Source organism: Oncorhynchus mykiss, chromosome 20 (genome assembly GCF_057628025.1).
Source record: "Oncorhynchus mykiss isolate SJ-2025 chromosome 20, ASM5762802v1, whole genome shotgun sequence".
Classification (NCBI taxonomy): domain Eukaryota; kingdom Metazoa; phylum Chordata; class Actinopteri; order Salmoniformes; family Salmonidae; genus Oncorhynchus; species Oncorhynchus mykiss.
Genome location: NC_143041.1, coordinates 21779784 through 21794570, shown reverse-complemented (window position 1 = coordinate 21794570; position 14787 = coordinate 21779784). Strand labels below are relative to the sequence as shown.

Here is a 14787-nt window from a genome sequence, read left to right as displayed (position 1 = left end):
GAAGATTGAAAGATGTAGTCATTGAATGCATTTTGTGCCAAAACAATGAAAAATGATCCATAGTTTATCCCACATAGACTGCTGTTATGCTCACTGTGTGAAGAGTTTTGAAAAAGTGACCTAAGTATTGAGAAATGGGTCCGAGCGATTGTAAAAAACTAAGTTTGTGATGAAATGTGAATTGAAACTGTAAATAGTTACAAAAAAATAACAATACAAATTGATTGCTACTGTAAATAGTAAAAAGAGTAATTGAATGAAGACATAATAAAATATTTAATGAGGAAAAATTATAGAGAAATATTTAACATACAAAACTCATGTTAAACAACATCTGGTGTGTGTGTGTGTGTGTGTGCATGCGTATATGTGTGTGTGCGCGCCCGTGTGTTTGTGTGTGAGCTGAAGTCATCCTCTGAAAAGCTGGTTAGGTTCACACCATCAAATCATCTTCGTATATGCAGCAGAAAAGTCGACGGAAGAATCTCATGACTCTGCTTTTCTTTGGTTTAATGACCACAAAATCTTCTGGAAATGAGAAGAAGATCAATCACAAAAAAAAATAGCTTAAATTAGTTATAAAACTTGTGTTAAAATAAAACAATAACTAATACCTTATATTACAGAGGGAAATTAAAACCTGTCAAAGTGATCCGTGTTAATGTAACTCACCTGACTGGAGGTCAACTGGTTCATCCGTAACCTTAAGGTGGACTGGATTAGTGGCCAGGGGTGTTGTGATGTTGTCCACCTTAGCTGGGGCATCAACCAGGGGTGTTGTGATGTTGACCACCTTAACTGGGGCATCAACCAGGGGTGTTGTGATGTTGTCCACCTCTTAGCTGGGGCATCAACCAGGGGTGTTGTGATGTTGTCCACCTTAACTGGGGCATCAACCAGGGGTGTTGTGATGTTGTCCACCTTAGCTGGGGCATTAACCAGGGGATGTTGTGATGTTATCCTCCTCTTAGCTGGGGCATCAACCAGGGGTGTTGTGATGTTATCCACCTCTTAGCTGGGGCATCAACCAGGGGTGTTGTGATGTTGTCTACCTTAACTGGGGCATCAACCAGGGGTGTTGTGATGTTGTCCACCTTAACTGGGGAATCAACCAGGGGTGTTGTGATGTTGTCCACCTTAACTGGGGCATCAACCAGGGTTGTTGTTGTGTTGTCCAGCACTTTGTCATGGATAGTGGTCAAGGGCTTTTTGATGTCTGGAAGTGACAGGGGTTGAAGCAACTCCAACACCTTGACAGGGTTAGGGACAAATTTGTCGGCGATTGCCAGGTTCATGTCCACAGACTGAAAGCAAAAATATGAAATATTTAATATAGATATTATTTAACATAACATTTGCAACATTGCAGATGTTCTATTTATTTTATTTTTTTTTACAATTGACCAATATTGACAACAATACATTTTTGGATCAGAGACAACTTAAAGAGTGGACTTTAATAAGATAAACACTTAAAACCATCGCTTACTCCATTGCTCCCTGAATCTTCAGCCTCGTCGACGTCTGCTGCTGAGAGGAACATCTTGGGTTACAATTTCTTTGCAAACAAGGTGGCCACCACTAAACATCTCTCCTCATCACATGTGAAGGCTTCAATCCCCAGGCACTGGGATGATGGGCACCTCTTCATGTACTCCCAGTTGAAGGTGTAAGCCCAGTACTGCTTACTGTCAGAGTCGGTACACTTCTCCAGCTCCTCATTAACGATGTTGCGGAATCTGGCAGTGATGCTTTGAAACAGCGTGCAGATATGATCGGCAATAGTGAGGAACTCTGACTCAAGGTCGTCTGATGTAGGAGGGTGCCTCTCCAAGAATAGCAGGACCATTTGTTTCAGGATGATTTTCGTGCCAAAGCCCTGCATGGCATTAGCGGCGAAGCTTGGCGATGCGGTGCAGGATGTCAGGGCAAAGCCTGAGGGTGGAATGCAGGGTGCTGGGGAAAATCCTGGGGGTGGAATGCAGGGTGCCGGGGCAAAGCCTGTTGGTGGCGGACAAAGTGAAGATCAGTCTTACATAACTTTAAGGCTTTATTGTTGGGTTTTTTACATACATGTTTGGTGATTGACTAGGAGATCGACCAGTCGACTGCGATTGGCCAGTTGGTGACCACTGCTTTAGTGTGTGTACTTTACTGGATTTATACTTGGGATATCGCTTTTCAACAGGAAAAGTTCAACAATCTCTGGAGGACGTCTTTAACTTAATTACCAAACTGTCTAGTTATAAAACCTGAGCCAGTAAGTTACATTACAGTGAAAAATGATCACCTGTCAAAGTGATTGTGACAGTGTAACTCACCTGACTGAAGGACAAGTGTTTCATCCAAAACCTCAAGGTTGACTGGATTAGTGGTCATAGGTGTTGTGATGTCTACCACTTTGACAGGGTTAGGGGTCTCTGGGATTGCCCGGATCAAGTCCACAGACTGAAAGCAACAAGGACACAATATTTAACAGAACATTTGTTAGATTTCATATCTCCTCTTTACCAACATTTAGTTGTATTTTTATCAGAGAATATTGAATGAGTGGACTTTCATAAGGATAAACACTTGTGATCGTTGCTTACCCCACTGCTCCCTACTTCATCCACATTAAAGTCTTCCACTGAGAGGAGCATCTCTAGCTGGAGATTGTTCAGCAATATTCTGCCGATTTATGTTGGCCACCACTAAAAATCTCTCCTCATCAAATGAGAAGGCTTCAATCCCCTGGGGTGATGGGTACATCTTCATGTACTCACAGTAGAAAGTGTCAGCCCAGATGCTCTTACTATAAGAGTCGATACACTTCTCCAGCTCCTTGTTGACGATGTTGTTGGATCTGGCAGTGATGCTCTGAATTAGAGTGCAGATATGATCCGCGATAGTGAGTGGTGGGTGGCAAGATGCCGGGGGAAAGCCTGGTGGTGGGGGGCAGGATGCCTGGGCAAAGCCTGGTGGTGGCTGGCAGGATGCCTGGGTAAAGCCTGGTGGTGGGGGGCAAGATAGAGGGGCAAGGCCTGGTGTTGGGGGGCATGATGCCTGGGAAAATCCTGGTGGTGGGGGGCAGGATAGAGGGGCAAAGCCTGGTGGAGGGGGGAAGGATAGAAGGGCAAAGCCTGGTGGTGGGGGGCATGATAGAGGGGCAAAGAATGGTGGTGGGGGGCATGATAGAGAGGCAAAGCCTGGTAGTGGGGGGCATGATAGAGAGGCAAAGCCTGGTGGTGGGGGACATGATGCCGGGGAAAAGCCTGCTGGGAGTGGGCATGATGCCGGGGCAAAGACTGGTGGTAGGGTGCAGGATGCTGGGGCAAAGCCCGGTGGTGGGATGCAGGATGCAGTGGCAAAGCCTGGGGGTAATATGCATGGTGCCGGGGCAAAGCCTGCAGGTGGAATACAGGGTGCTGAGTGTTTTACCACAACATTCCCTTGAAATTAGAAGGAGAAAATCTATCTCATACAAACACAACTTATTGCAAAACTGTCTAGTTTCAAAACATTAGCTAATAAGTTATATTACAGTAAGACATGGACAGCTGTCAAAGTGATCCGTGTCAATTTAACACCTGACTGGAGGTCAACTGGAGTCGTGGTCATGGTTGTTGTGATGTTGTCCACTTTGATGGGGTTAGTGATTAGGGGTGCTGTGACAGACTGAAAGCAACAAGGACATCCTATTTAACGTAATATTTGCGACATTGCAAATCTTCTTTTTACCAACAACAACAAAAATGCTTTGTATGAGTGGACTTTCATAAAGATAAACACTTGTAATCATTGCTCACCTCACTGCTCCCTGAAGCTGGTGTCCCTTCATCCACGTCCTTCAGCTTTACCAGCTCCTCGACCACATGGTGAACCATGTGCCTCGTTAGCATGGTGTCCCTGGCAGATGTTGCAAACTTTAGTACCAGCTCTGTGCCAGTATAGTGGTGAAGATGAGTATGGATGTTTGTCACCATCTCAATGATCTGCCAATGTGCCAGTTGGCCTTGCCCCCTTTCTTTGTGACTTTGACCCCACACAGTGACAGCTGGTGGATTATGTTGTTTATGAGGGGCCAGTAATGAAGGTTGATGTCTTCCTCTAGGTGGCCTTCGAAGACTACATAAACTATCATACCAATGATGTTCCTCAGGAGCTCCGAGGAGATTACCAGCTGGTCAGGGCACTTTGGACGAACCTCGCTCGCCTTGGGCTCTGATAGCCAGCTGCGGATAGAGCTTAATGGAATGTAGTCAGCAGGAGCTTCAAACAGCCTCTGTACTTTGGTGCTCACAGCTTCAATGATGGTGCTGATCAAGGTGGAACTTTGGGTGAAAAGAGCTCTCCTAAGGTCCTCAGGGCTGTTTAGGCACTGGATCTTACGGTTGAGTGAGTGGACCATCCTGACACCAGTGGAACGGGAGTAGTAGACTTGAGCGACAGGAGGAGCCTTCAGAACTCTAGAGAGGTTCTCCACTACTGCCAGCACTATGGTGACACTCATGTCGCTCAGCACCATGGAGGACCGGTCACAGGGGCTTTCCATCTGGCAGGACCAGAGGGCCTGGAGCAGCCTGGACACGATGTCCACCACCACCTTAGAGGGACAGCACAGCTCGGAGTACGGCTGGAAGGCCAGGCTCTGGGAAATGCTCTTTGGAGCTCTTACAACTTCATCGCAGACCTCAGGGTTTCTAAAATATACAAGCCAGATAGAGACAAGAGGAAACACTTTTATGCAGATTGAAACGCATCCTCTGTAAGGAATGTGCTACATACAGTAAATGAAGTTTGATTGATATCGGCCCCTGCACTCGTCATTTCATTTAGCATCAGTAGATGGATAGAATAATACATAGACCAAATAACTGTAACATAAAGAGTGAATGTGACTCACAGGTAGGAGAGATCAGCAGTAAAGTCAAGTGAGTTAATGGCCTGACTAAGGTCGGTGGCCAACTCAGTAAAAGCCTCATGTTCAACGTCCCTCATTCTGAGTTGAGTGTTCACCTCCCAAGTCTGTCACAGGAAACAGGGGGTGCCATTAATGCCCATAGCAGTGAGGGTAAAATATTGATATCAACATACCATGAGCCAATGCAAAATAAGGACATTGTTTATTAGAAAGGATAACTCACTAACTGTATATTATCTCCACTTAACTTATACTGTAGACATCTTTCTAATCTCTTACCAGGTGACTTATGTCATTCCCTTCCTCTGCTTCCTTTCTGAACCTTAAAATCAAATACAGAGCAACTGAACATTCCTGCCTTTTTTTATCCTTCCTCTACTTTCACATTGATTTCCCATTGAGCCTATGACAGTGATTCAGTGGCATAGCCAGACATTTGTTGATGGGTGGGCCTGCAGACATTTGGGTGGACCAGAAACTTCCTGCTATTGTACACATTTTGCCATGAGGCTGAGAGAAAATGCATTTTTAATGCTAACTGAAGTTACAATATAGATATGTTGACTGATAAAGGCACTGAATTATGAGCTGAATTTTTTGCTAAATGAACAAATGAAATAGGCTGTGGCATGGTGCATATAGACATAGAAGCACAGTGAAATATGCCTCAATGCAGTCATATTTGTGGCTTATTGGGAGTGTGGCTTTCAGTTAGTTATTTTTGGCAACCCATCCCGGGAGAGTGAATGTCATTCCAGAACATCTGTTCTGTTCAAATTTGTGCACTGATTGCTATGAATTCTATCTGATGGTGTTCAGGTAAAAAGAAAATCATGTCCCATTCAGAACACAAGCAATTCAAAAGATACAGTGCCTTGCGAAAGTATTCGGCCCCCTTGAACTTTGCGACCTTTTGCCACATTTCAGGCTTCAAACATAAAGATATAAAACTGTATTTTTTTGTGAAGAATCAACAACAAGTGGGACACAATCATGAAGTGGAACGACATTTATTGGATATTTCAAACTTTTTTAACAAATCAAAAACTGAAAAATTGGGCGTGCAAAATTATTCAGCCCCTTTACTTTCAGTGCAGCAAACTCTCTCCAGAAGTTCAGTGAGGATCTCTGAATGATCCAATGTTGACCTAAATGACTAATGATGATAAATACAATCCACCTGTGTGTAATCAAGTCTCCGTATAAATGCACCTGCACTGTGATAGTCTCAGAGGTCCGTTAAAAGCGCAGAGAGCATCATGAAGAACAAGGAACACACCAGGCAGGTCCGAGATACTGTTGTGAAGAAGTTTAAAGCCGGATTTGGATACAAAAATATTTCCCAAGCTTTAAACATCCCAAGGAGCACTGTGCAAGCGATAATATTGAAATGGAAGGAGTATCAGACCACTGCAAATCTACCAAGACCTGGCCGTCCCTCTAAACTTTCAGCTCATACAAGGAGAAGACTGATCAGAGATGCAGCCAAGAGGCCCATGATCACTCTGGATGAACTGCAGAGATCTACAGCTGAGGTGGGAGACTCTGTCCATAGGACAACAATCAGTCGTATATTGCACAAATCTGGCCTTTATGGAAGAGTGGCAAGAAGAAAGCCATTTCTTAAAGATATCCATAAAAAGTGTCGTTTAAAGTTTGCCACAAGCCACCTGGGAGACACACCAAACATGTGGAAGAAGGTGCTCTGGTCAGATGAAACCAAAATTGAACTTTTTGGCAACAATGCAAAACGTTATGTTTGGCGTAAAAGCAACACAGCTGAACACACCATCCCCACTGTCAAACATGGTGGTGGCAGCATCATGGTTTGGGCCTGCTTTTCTTCAGCAGGGACAAGGAAGATGGTTAAAATTGATGGGAAGATGGATGGAGCCAAACACAGGACCATTCTGGAAGAAAACCTGATGGAGTCTGCAAAAGACCTGAGACTGGGACGGAGATTTGTCTTCCAACAAGACAATGATCCAAAACATAAAGCAAAATCTACAATGGAATGGTTCAAAAATAAACATATCCAGGTGTTAGAATGGCCAAGTCAAAGTCCAGACCTGAATCCAATCGAGAATCTGTGGAAAGAACTGAAAACTGCTGTTCACAAATGCTCTCCATCCAACCTCACTGAGCTCGAGGTGTTTTGCAAGGAGGAATGGGAAAAAATGTCAGTCTCTCGATGTGCAAAACTGATAGAGACATACCCCAAGCGACTTACAGCTGTGATCGCAGCAAAAGGTGGCGCTACAAAGTATTAACTTAAGGGGGCTGAATAATTTTGCACGCCCAATTTTTCAGTTTTTGATTTGTTAAAAAAGTTTGAAATATCCAATAAATGTCGTTCCACCATACAGTTTTATATCTTTATGTTTGAAGCCTGAAATGTGGCAAAAGGTCGCAAAGTTCAAGGGGGCCGAATACTTTCGCAAGGCACTGTACCTCCCTACTCTTCTACATTTGCACACACTGTACATAGATTTTTTCTATTGTGTTATTGACTGTACGTCTGTTTATGTGTAACTCTGTGTTGTTGTTTTTGTCGCACTGCTTTGCTTTTTTTTATCTTGGCGAAGGTCACAGTTGTAAATGAAAACTTGTTCTCAATTGACCTACCTGGTTAAATAAAGGTGAAATAAATAAATACAAAAATTGTCATGTTTAACCCTTTTCAGCAAAGGATCTGCATCCAACAAGTTGTACTTCCATTTCACTCCAAGTTATACACTCTGTTGATATAAAGAATTTATAATAATTTACCATTTCTCACAGTTATTTATCCTGGGAAAAGGGAGTGATTTTGGGTGCTAGATCTCATCAAATCTCTGTAACTGAGTTCATTCTATTCAACCTTAGTGAGTATATAATGCGAACATCTAGCAACCCATAGGTTAGCAACACACATTTTAGGTAATTAGCAACTTTTTAACTAATTACAAATGTTTCGCAACTTTGCAACTACTTAGCATGTTATCTAACCCTTCCCCTAATCCTAACACTTTACCTAACTATTAAACTTAACCCTAACCCCTAGTTTAGCTTGGGTATATGGGAGGGCCACTTTTTTTTAAAAGTAGGGTTTTAGGTTAAATATATTTTGCTGAAGGGAGGGCCATCCATTTTCATTTCAGAAAGGTTCGATTTCCTCCATGTAAGTCTTACCATAAATAACGTTCACTCCCTACAACATTCACATTTACTCCACTGTAACATACACTTTCGATATGGTGTAAGTGTTTTCTGAAATGAAGATGATTTAATTTTACCTGCTCATTGTAGTAGTTCTTGTCCCAGCACCGCTCTACAGTCTGCCGGTATTCAGCACTCGGACTGAACATCTTGAGAACAGAAAAACATACCAGGACTTTCTACAAGGACATAATTGAACTATTAAAACTCAAATAAGATATATCATAGGATTTACCTGTGCAGATGTAGAAAGGGCACGCGGGATTTTATTGCTAAAATCCATGAATTATTTGAGGAAATGATAGATGGACTTTTGTCAATAACTCAAAATAAAGATGAGTAATCGTAGCTAATTCGCAAATGTGTTCGTGCTTGGGTTGGCGCAAACTAATGTTTTTAGCTAATGGTCACACTGCGTGTGATAGGTGATGCGCTGCGCTCTCGTTCCTCACTCGTAAAAGCTCATGCAAAAATGCATGATGTCGATGATCAAATAACGAAAACATCAACATAGGAATAATTGTCAGCAAAATGATTTGTTTGATTTGATTGACTCCTGCGTAATTAAAAATACAAACATGTATTTATTACCAAAATATCAATGACAATGGCAATGGTTAGCCTATAAATATAGTCTACATTTATTTACACTTGCAAATAGCCTACATCTATAATCTATTTTGAAATAACAATAATGTATATGATTGTTACAGTAATTTAATACACTGATGCACCGAACCACAACAGTGTTTTGTGAAATAGGTCTACATGTATTTCAGGAGAATGTTGGCAATTATATTTTAGCAGATTTTCGACTATGGCTCAAAATCTGTGTATTGGGCTCAAGTGACACAAGGGACATTTTCGTTTATTATATCCCCTTCAAAGTAGAAACATATCAAAGGAATTTCTGTAGCAAACTGGGGCCATTTTCTCAGCTGAGATGCTTCAGCTCTTCTTGACAGGTGATTTAACAGTCCTATTGTGAAGACATAGATGACCATAGAGCACTGATATATGCTACATAGCTGTAGAGAACAGTCTTTAGCATACACCAGAGAGGCTAGGAGTTATTGTGGAGGACAGAGCAGCATATGTTATAAAGCTGAGCCAGAAGGCTGCTTTGTGACCTTTTTATACCTCACAAGGAGAAAGGAACTGGCCAGACATCAACAGAAGTGCATTGTAAACTTGAAACCCACCTCAGTGCAAGCCATGCACAGTGTGTGTGTGTGTGTGTGTGTGTGTGTGTGTGCGCGCGTGCGTATTTGGAGTGAGAGCAATGGAGGCCACGTTTGGAAACAACAGCAGCATAAACTTGTTGGAGACATGCCTGAAAGAGCAGAAGAGGTAATTGATCTTTTTTCACCGGTTTAGAAATGCACGTGTCTCATTTCTCCACTACGACTCATATAGTTGTATTACTTCAAGGCCATAATTGGTCAATTTTTGAGGAGGAGCTATCCCCAAATGTGGTTACTTTTCCTACGGTATGTGATTTTCAGGTCCAGACACTTCACCTTCTATATGCCGGCTACCATTGTATAAGTAACTGGTGGAATTACAGTGGACCACTAGATTACTCTACTTTATTTAGCAAAGTAATCAAGCTCAGTCAGGTTCGGTAACATTCAGTCCAAGTGAAGATAGGTAACGTTACCAAGTATGTTCATTTCACTGATATTATCTATCACCTGTTATCAACATTACACCGTTTACAGTAATATCCCACACGTTGTGTCACACAGTTCATATTCAATAGGGCTATTATTAACAACTGTGGCGGTCTTTGAAAATGAGGGACATTGACCCTCTCTTTTGTCACATAAACCATCTACAGTGTTTGCCATTGAGCGTGGTCGCAGTTAACTCCGTGAGTGGCCTCACCGTGAGAGGAGCACGGTCATGGGAGGCTTGGAGTAAACTATTGTTTTGGTTGTCCCACCCCATGTCAGGCAGTTGACCTATATTGCACCACCCAAGTGCTGTTTCCACATGCACATCTGTCCCCAATCCGCAGCCAACCATCCACAACCGCCTGCCCCACTCGGTATTCACAGACAATGAGTGGCTTTTCTGCTTTACACCATTTTACTACAGCAGATTTATTTTGAGACCGCCCTGAAGAAGGACACATTTGTGAAACATGTATTTATTAGGTTGATTAGCAAACTGTCTTCCCTCAAGTGGGTGAATTGGTTGGTCTGAGTAAGGAATTGAAGATCACTGTCATTATTAGGAGAGAGTCTAAGTGATGGTCAATGCACACAACATTCTGTAGTTTATATCATATATAGGTAGACTAGTGGTTAGAGCGTTGGGATAGTAACTAGAAGGTTGCTGGATTAAATCCCCGAGCCTACAAGTTAAAAATCTGTCTTTCTGCCCCTGAACCAGGCAGTTAACACACTGTTCCCTGGTAGGCCGTCATTGTAGATAAGAATTTGTTGTTAACTGACTTGTCTAGTTAAATAAACAAAGTATTGTATAACAGCTGATGAAACTAACACAGTAAAAGCGTAAAACGTGTTTTGATCAGTGTTATTTCCTGACAGGACCTTCTAATTAGCAGGTTTGCTAAGTTTCGACTTTCCATGGTGACATGGAAATAACAAAGAGAGGTCCAAATATCTCTGCCAATAACAGTAAGTTTTCAGTTTTTCCCTCCCAACTCAGACCACTCTCAGACAGTCCTACCAAAATTATTGTTTGATAAGTCGTTTTTGCTAAAAAGCTATTTTTTGGCCATTTTAATGGAAAGCTATTACAGTAAGGTAATTAATTGTAAAATTATTTGATATTGATATAATTAAATGGCTAAATTAGGCTTTTAAAGTAAGTGTTGCTGCTTAAACTTTGGACAAGGTGGTGATGCATTTTCAGTGCCAACCACAAGTGGGCGCTATATGACTACTGTGGTTCCTTTTTGAAGTACGAGAAACTGAGCTGGAATGGATTTGCTTTTCCATCACATCCCACAGACAATTCTCTCTGGTAGAATCGAATGTTTTTACAGTTGTGTGCTAGTTATATTCCAATATTTGTTGTGCCATTTCTTTGAGTAAAATGACGTTCAATTACGTACGTCAGTGTTGTTGGAACAGATCTGCATTTCAGGTGCTTACCCCGTCTGACCAGCGATAATTAGTAAGATATGCTCATAGTGCATATTGTTCTAGTCATTCTTTGCCATTCTTTGACGGTGTATTGTCCTCTGCATAGAGCTAGTAGATCTGCGCCGTAAAAAACTGGTGCGGTGGCCAGGTCAAGCTCTTCTGTGGTTCTCTCTGGAGTGTAGTTTAATGCATGTTTGGAACTGTTTTATACAGCACACAGTCTGTTTCAACACATGGGAGAAACCCTGGCCTACACATGAGTATAGTTTAACAGTATCCACAGTAAACACCAGTCAGTAAATCAGCTCACAGCACAGGCAGAATCGATCCATGACTTACGTGTGTGTGTGTCTGTGTGGGTTTGTGTGCATGCTTTCATGTTTTTGTGTGTGTGTGTGTGTGTGTGTGTGTGTGTGTGCACAAGCACACAAGCAAAACAGGATGTAGAAACATGTGCCACTATTTGAATCATAGAATTGCTATGGGGTCTTCCGAGTGGCGCAGCTGTCTAAGGCACTGCATCTCAGTGCTCGAGGTGTCACTACAGACACCCTGGTTCGAATCCAGGCTGTATCACATCAGACCGTGATTGAGATTACCATAGAGCGGCGCAGAATTGGCCAAGCGTGGTCCAGGGTAGGCCGTCATTGTAAATATGATAATAAATTAGTAGAACATTCTAATTGACTTGTAAGCCAACTGGCTGGTGGTGAATTTTGATCTATTTCTGACTGAAATATTAAAACGTTATGGAGTTTAGAATCGTCAATCAAACTATTTATATGACCTAAACTCCACTCATCCTGCCCATTAATACACAGTCTCAACCTATCTCCCTATACATAATGTATAGGTTAGATAGCGTAAACAGGTCCGCCCTACAGTTTCGAACAGGGAGTAATAGTAATTAAAGTGTATGCGTTTCGTGCAAGCGAGGCAAAATCGTTTTGACTAACCAACCTGCCTCCCTTCCGCCCCTCGACCCTACACACTTTCCATCGCTTGCCTGCAAAGTAAACACAGCAAGCCATAGGAATGTTATCCCAAACCTACTAATTTGCCTTGATTACATTAATATTTTTCAGCTGGAATTGCCCTTTTCCCCTTCCTATTGCTCTTGTTTATTTTTTTCCCTTGCTCCTCTCCTTCTCCCCCCATGCATTGCTTTCTCTATTAGTGTACGATTAAGGATGATTAGCTGGCAGACAGATGCCCTGTAGTTCCGGTGGCGAGGGGAGGGTTGCGAGCAGGAGGGAGGAGGTTTGTGGGGGTGGATGCCGATGGGTTTGTAGTAGAGGGGTTGAGGGCAGATTTTCAGTGATTGAGTGTTCTTGTCTCAGCTTGGTCTTCTTCCTGGGTCATTTGTTCTCACCAGGATGTACTTTCTGCCTCTCTCTATCTATCTCTCTCTCTCTCTCTCTCTCTCTCTCACCCCCACCCTCTATCTACCCCACTCTCTCTCTCTCTCTCTCTCTCTCTCTCTCTCTCTCTCTCTCTCTCTCACCCCCACCCTCTATCTACCCCCCTCTCTCTATTTTTCTTGCTCTATCTACCCCTCTCTCTCTCTCTCTCTCTCTCACCCCCACCCCCTCTCTATCCCCCTCTATCTACCCCCCTCTCTTTTTCTTGCGCTATCTACCCTTCTCTCTCTCTCTCTCACCCCCACCCCCTCTCTATCCCCCTCTATCTACCCCCCTCTCTCTCTTTTTCTTGCTCTCTCCATTTCTCTATCCCCCCTCTCCACCCCTCTCTCTTTCTCTCTCCATCTCTCTATCCCTCCTCTCTCCATCCCCTCTCTCTCTCTCTCTCTCTCATGTTTCCGTACATCTTTGTTGTTTTTGCTTTACATCTGTTGAAGTGTCTGTGTTGGGTGTCCATAATGGGGTACGATGGAAGCATCTCAGCTTGGCTCTAGGACATAGCAGGACATTCATTCCTGTCTTTGGATCATAACCCATAAGGCTTATGTTGGGAATCCATCCAGTGAAAGCACTTACTTCCACTTACTTTCCGAAAGCAGTGAGGTGTTACTACACAGAAACAGCATTGCAGAGCAGTAAAGAAATCACAGCCTGACATCTCGGATGTTAGGTTTACATGCGTCATGATTTTGTGAGGCAGTGAATCCCATAAACCTTATTGCTATTTATGTGCAATAAAAAGCTCCTCAGCCAGGCCGAGCTGGGCCAAAGGAACATATGAACAGGTGTTTGTCTGTTTCTTGAATCTGTTGCAGCTGTGACATGGCAAATGTACACACCTTTTTTTCTCCATTGTTACTTAGGGCTTGGTCGTAATACCATACTGTGCTATGTAGCATACATCACAGAAAACATGTGGCGTTCCTAACCTTGGACTTTCGATTAGGAACAACAGACCTATTTGTCCGGTGATTGTGTGTTCAGATACTAGAAAACCAGACAGATTGTGACAGTCAATGATTCTTGCAAGCCTTCTTTTTTTTATCCCTCTGTGAAATTGATTATGTGCAATACAGTGCCACTCAAATAATCATATTGTAATGAAGAACAAAAACAATCTAAAAGGTCATTCTATGTATTCTCTACCACCTGCATGTACTGCCTATTTGATGTCTTAGAAACAACTCCTGTAAGTTTCTTGGTACACTTGTGGAGAGTGTCGTCTTTTACATAGGCCTTGGCTTAAGAGCTCCTTTGTCTTTGATGAAGTGGGTCATGCTCACGGGGGAAAGGAGGGACCACCAGAAGAACGAGGAGAGCAAGGAGATGAAGTGTGTGGTTATTCTGTCAGGGCTGAGCAGCACGAGGCACCATGCCAACGGAAATTCTCCCTCGCTCGCTCTCTTTGTAACACACACGCATGGATGTGTGCTTTCTCTCTCTCACGCACGCACATACACACATTTTCCCCATGCGTGAGACAGTTTGTGCCTGGGTTTGTCCACAGAAATGATTTATTAAATAAACAGAATTATTCGCCTCGTAGACAAGCCTAAATATCAGTGTGGTAACCCTTCAAAGCTAACAATTTTCAACAATGGGCCTAATAACTTGGCCAGACCTTGCTGTATTATTGTCTAGAGAAGCAATTCATTAAACTAAAAAAAAAAAGAAAAAAAGAAAACAAACTTCATGATAGCATCATAATCTATTGCGGTAACATTATAACTTTCCCATTGCAACCTGTGTAAACACTCCAGAATTATTATGCCTGTGTTTATAAAACATCATTATGTGTGAGACATAATGATTTTCTGTGTTTCTCCAGAACACACAACTGCGGTGGTCAGTGGTCACAAGGGAAGGGTGTACAGACACACATTGGCACCATGAAAAAAGAGTTTCCTGGAAAAAGAGTGAGCAACTGAAGCCATCTATGGAATGACAAAATATGTCTACGTATTTCACATCCCTGTATACAGTACAGTATAGTCAATACATTCCACGTTAATGGAATTACACTTTAAAATGTATGCCAAACCAAATCCATTGCTTTCAAAGTTTACACAGTAAATACAATTAAAAGCATTTTCTTGGAAAAACTGAGCAGAGCAGTTTTGTAACACAATTAGGTTAAAATATCCCTCCA

At 42.5% G+C, this 14787-nt stretch overlaps 1 non-coding gene across 1 annotated transcript; it reads right to left on the bottom strand.

Annotated features, from left to right (window-relative positions):
* Positions 1-257: 257 nt before the first annotated feature.
* Positions 258-8344, bottom strand: LOC118942005 (uncharacterized). Its single transcript, XR_016489395.1, has 8 exons — positions 8179-8344; positions 4886-5007; positions 3789-4682; positions 2592-3657; positions 2322-2448; positions 1490-2001; positions 673-1304; positions 258-528 (listed from the first exon to the last, which is right to left on the bottom strand). It is a non-coding gene; the product is annotated as an uncharacterized LOC118942005 (transcript).
* Positions 8345-14787: the final 6443 nt, after the last annotated feature.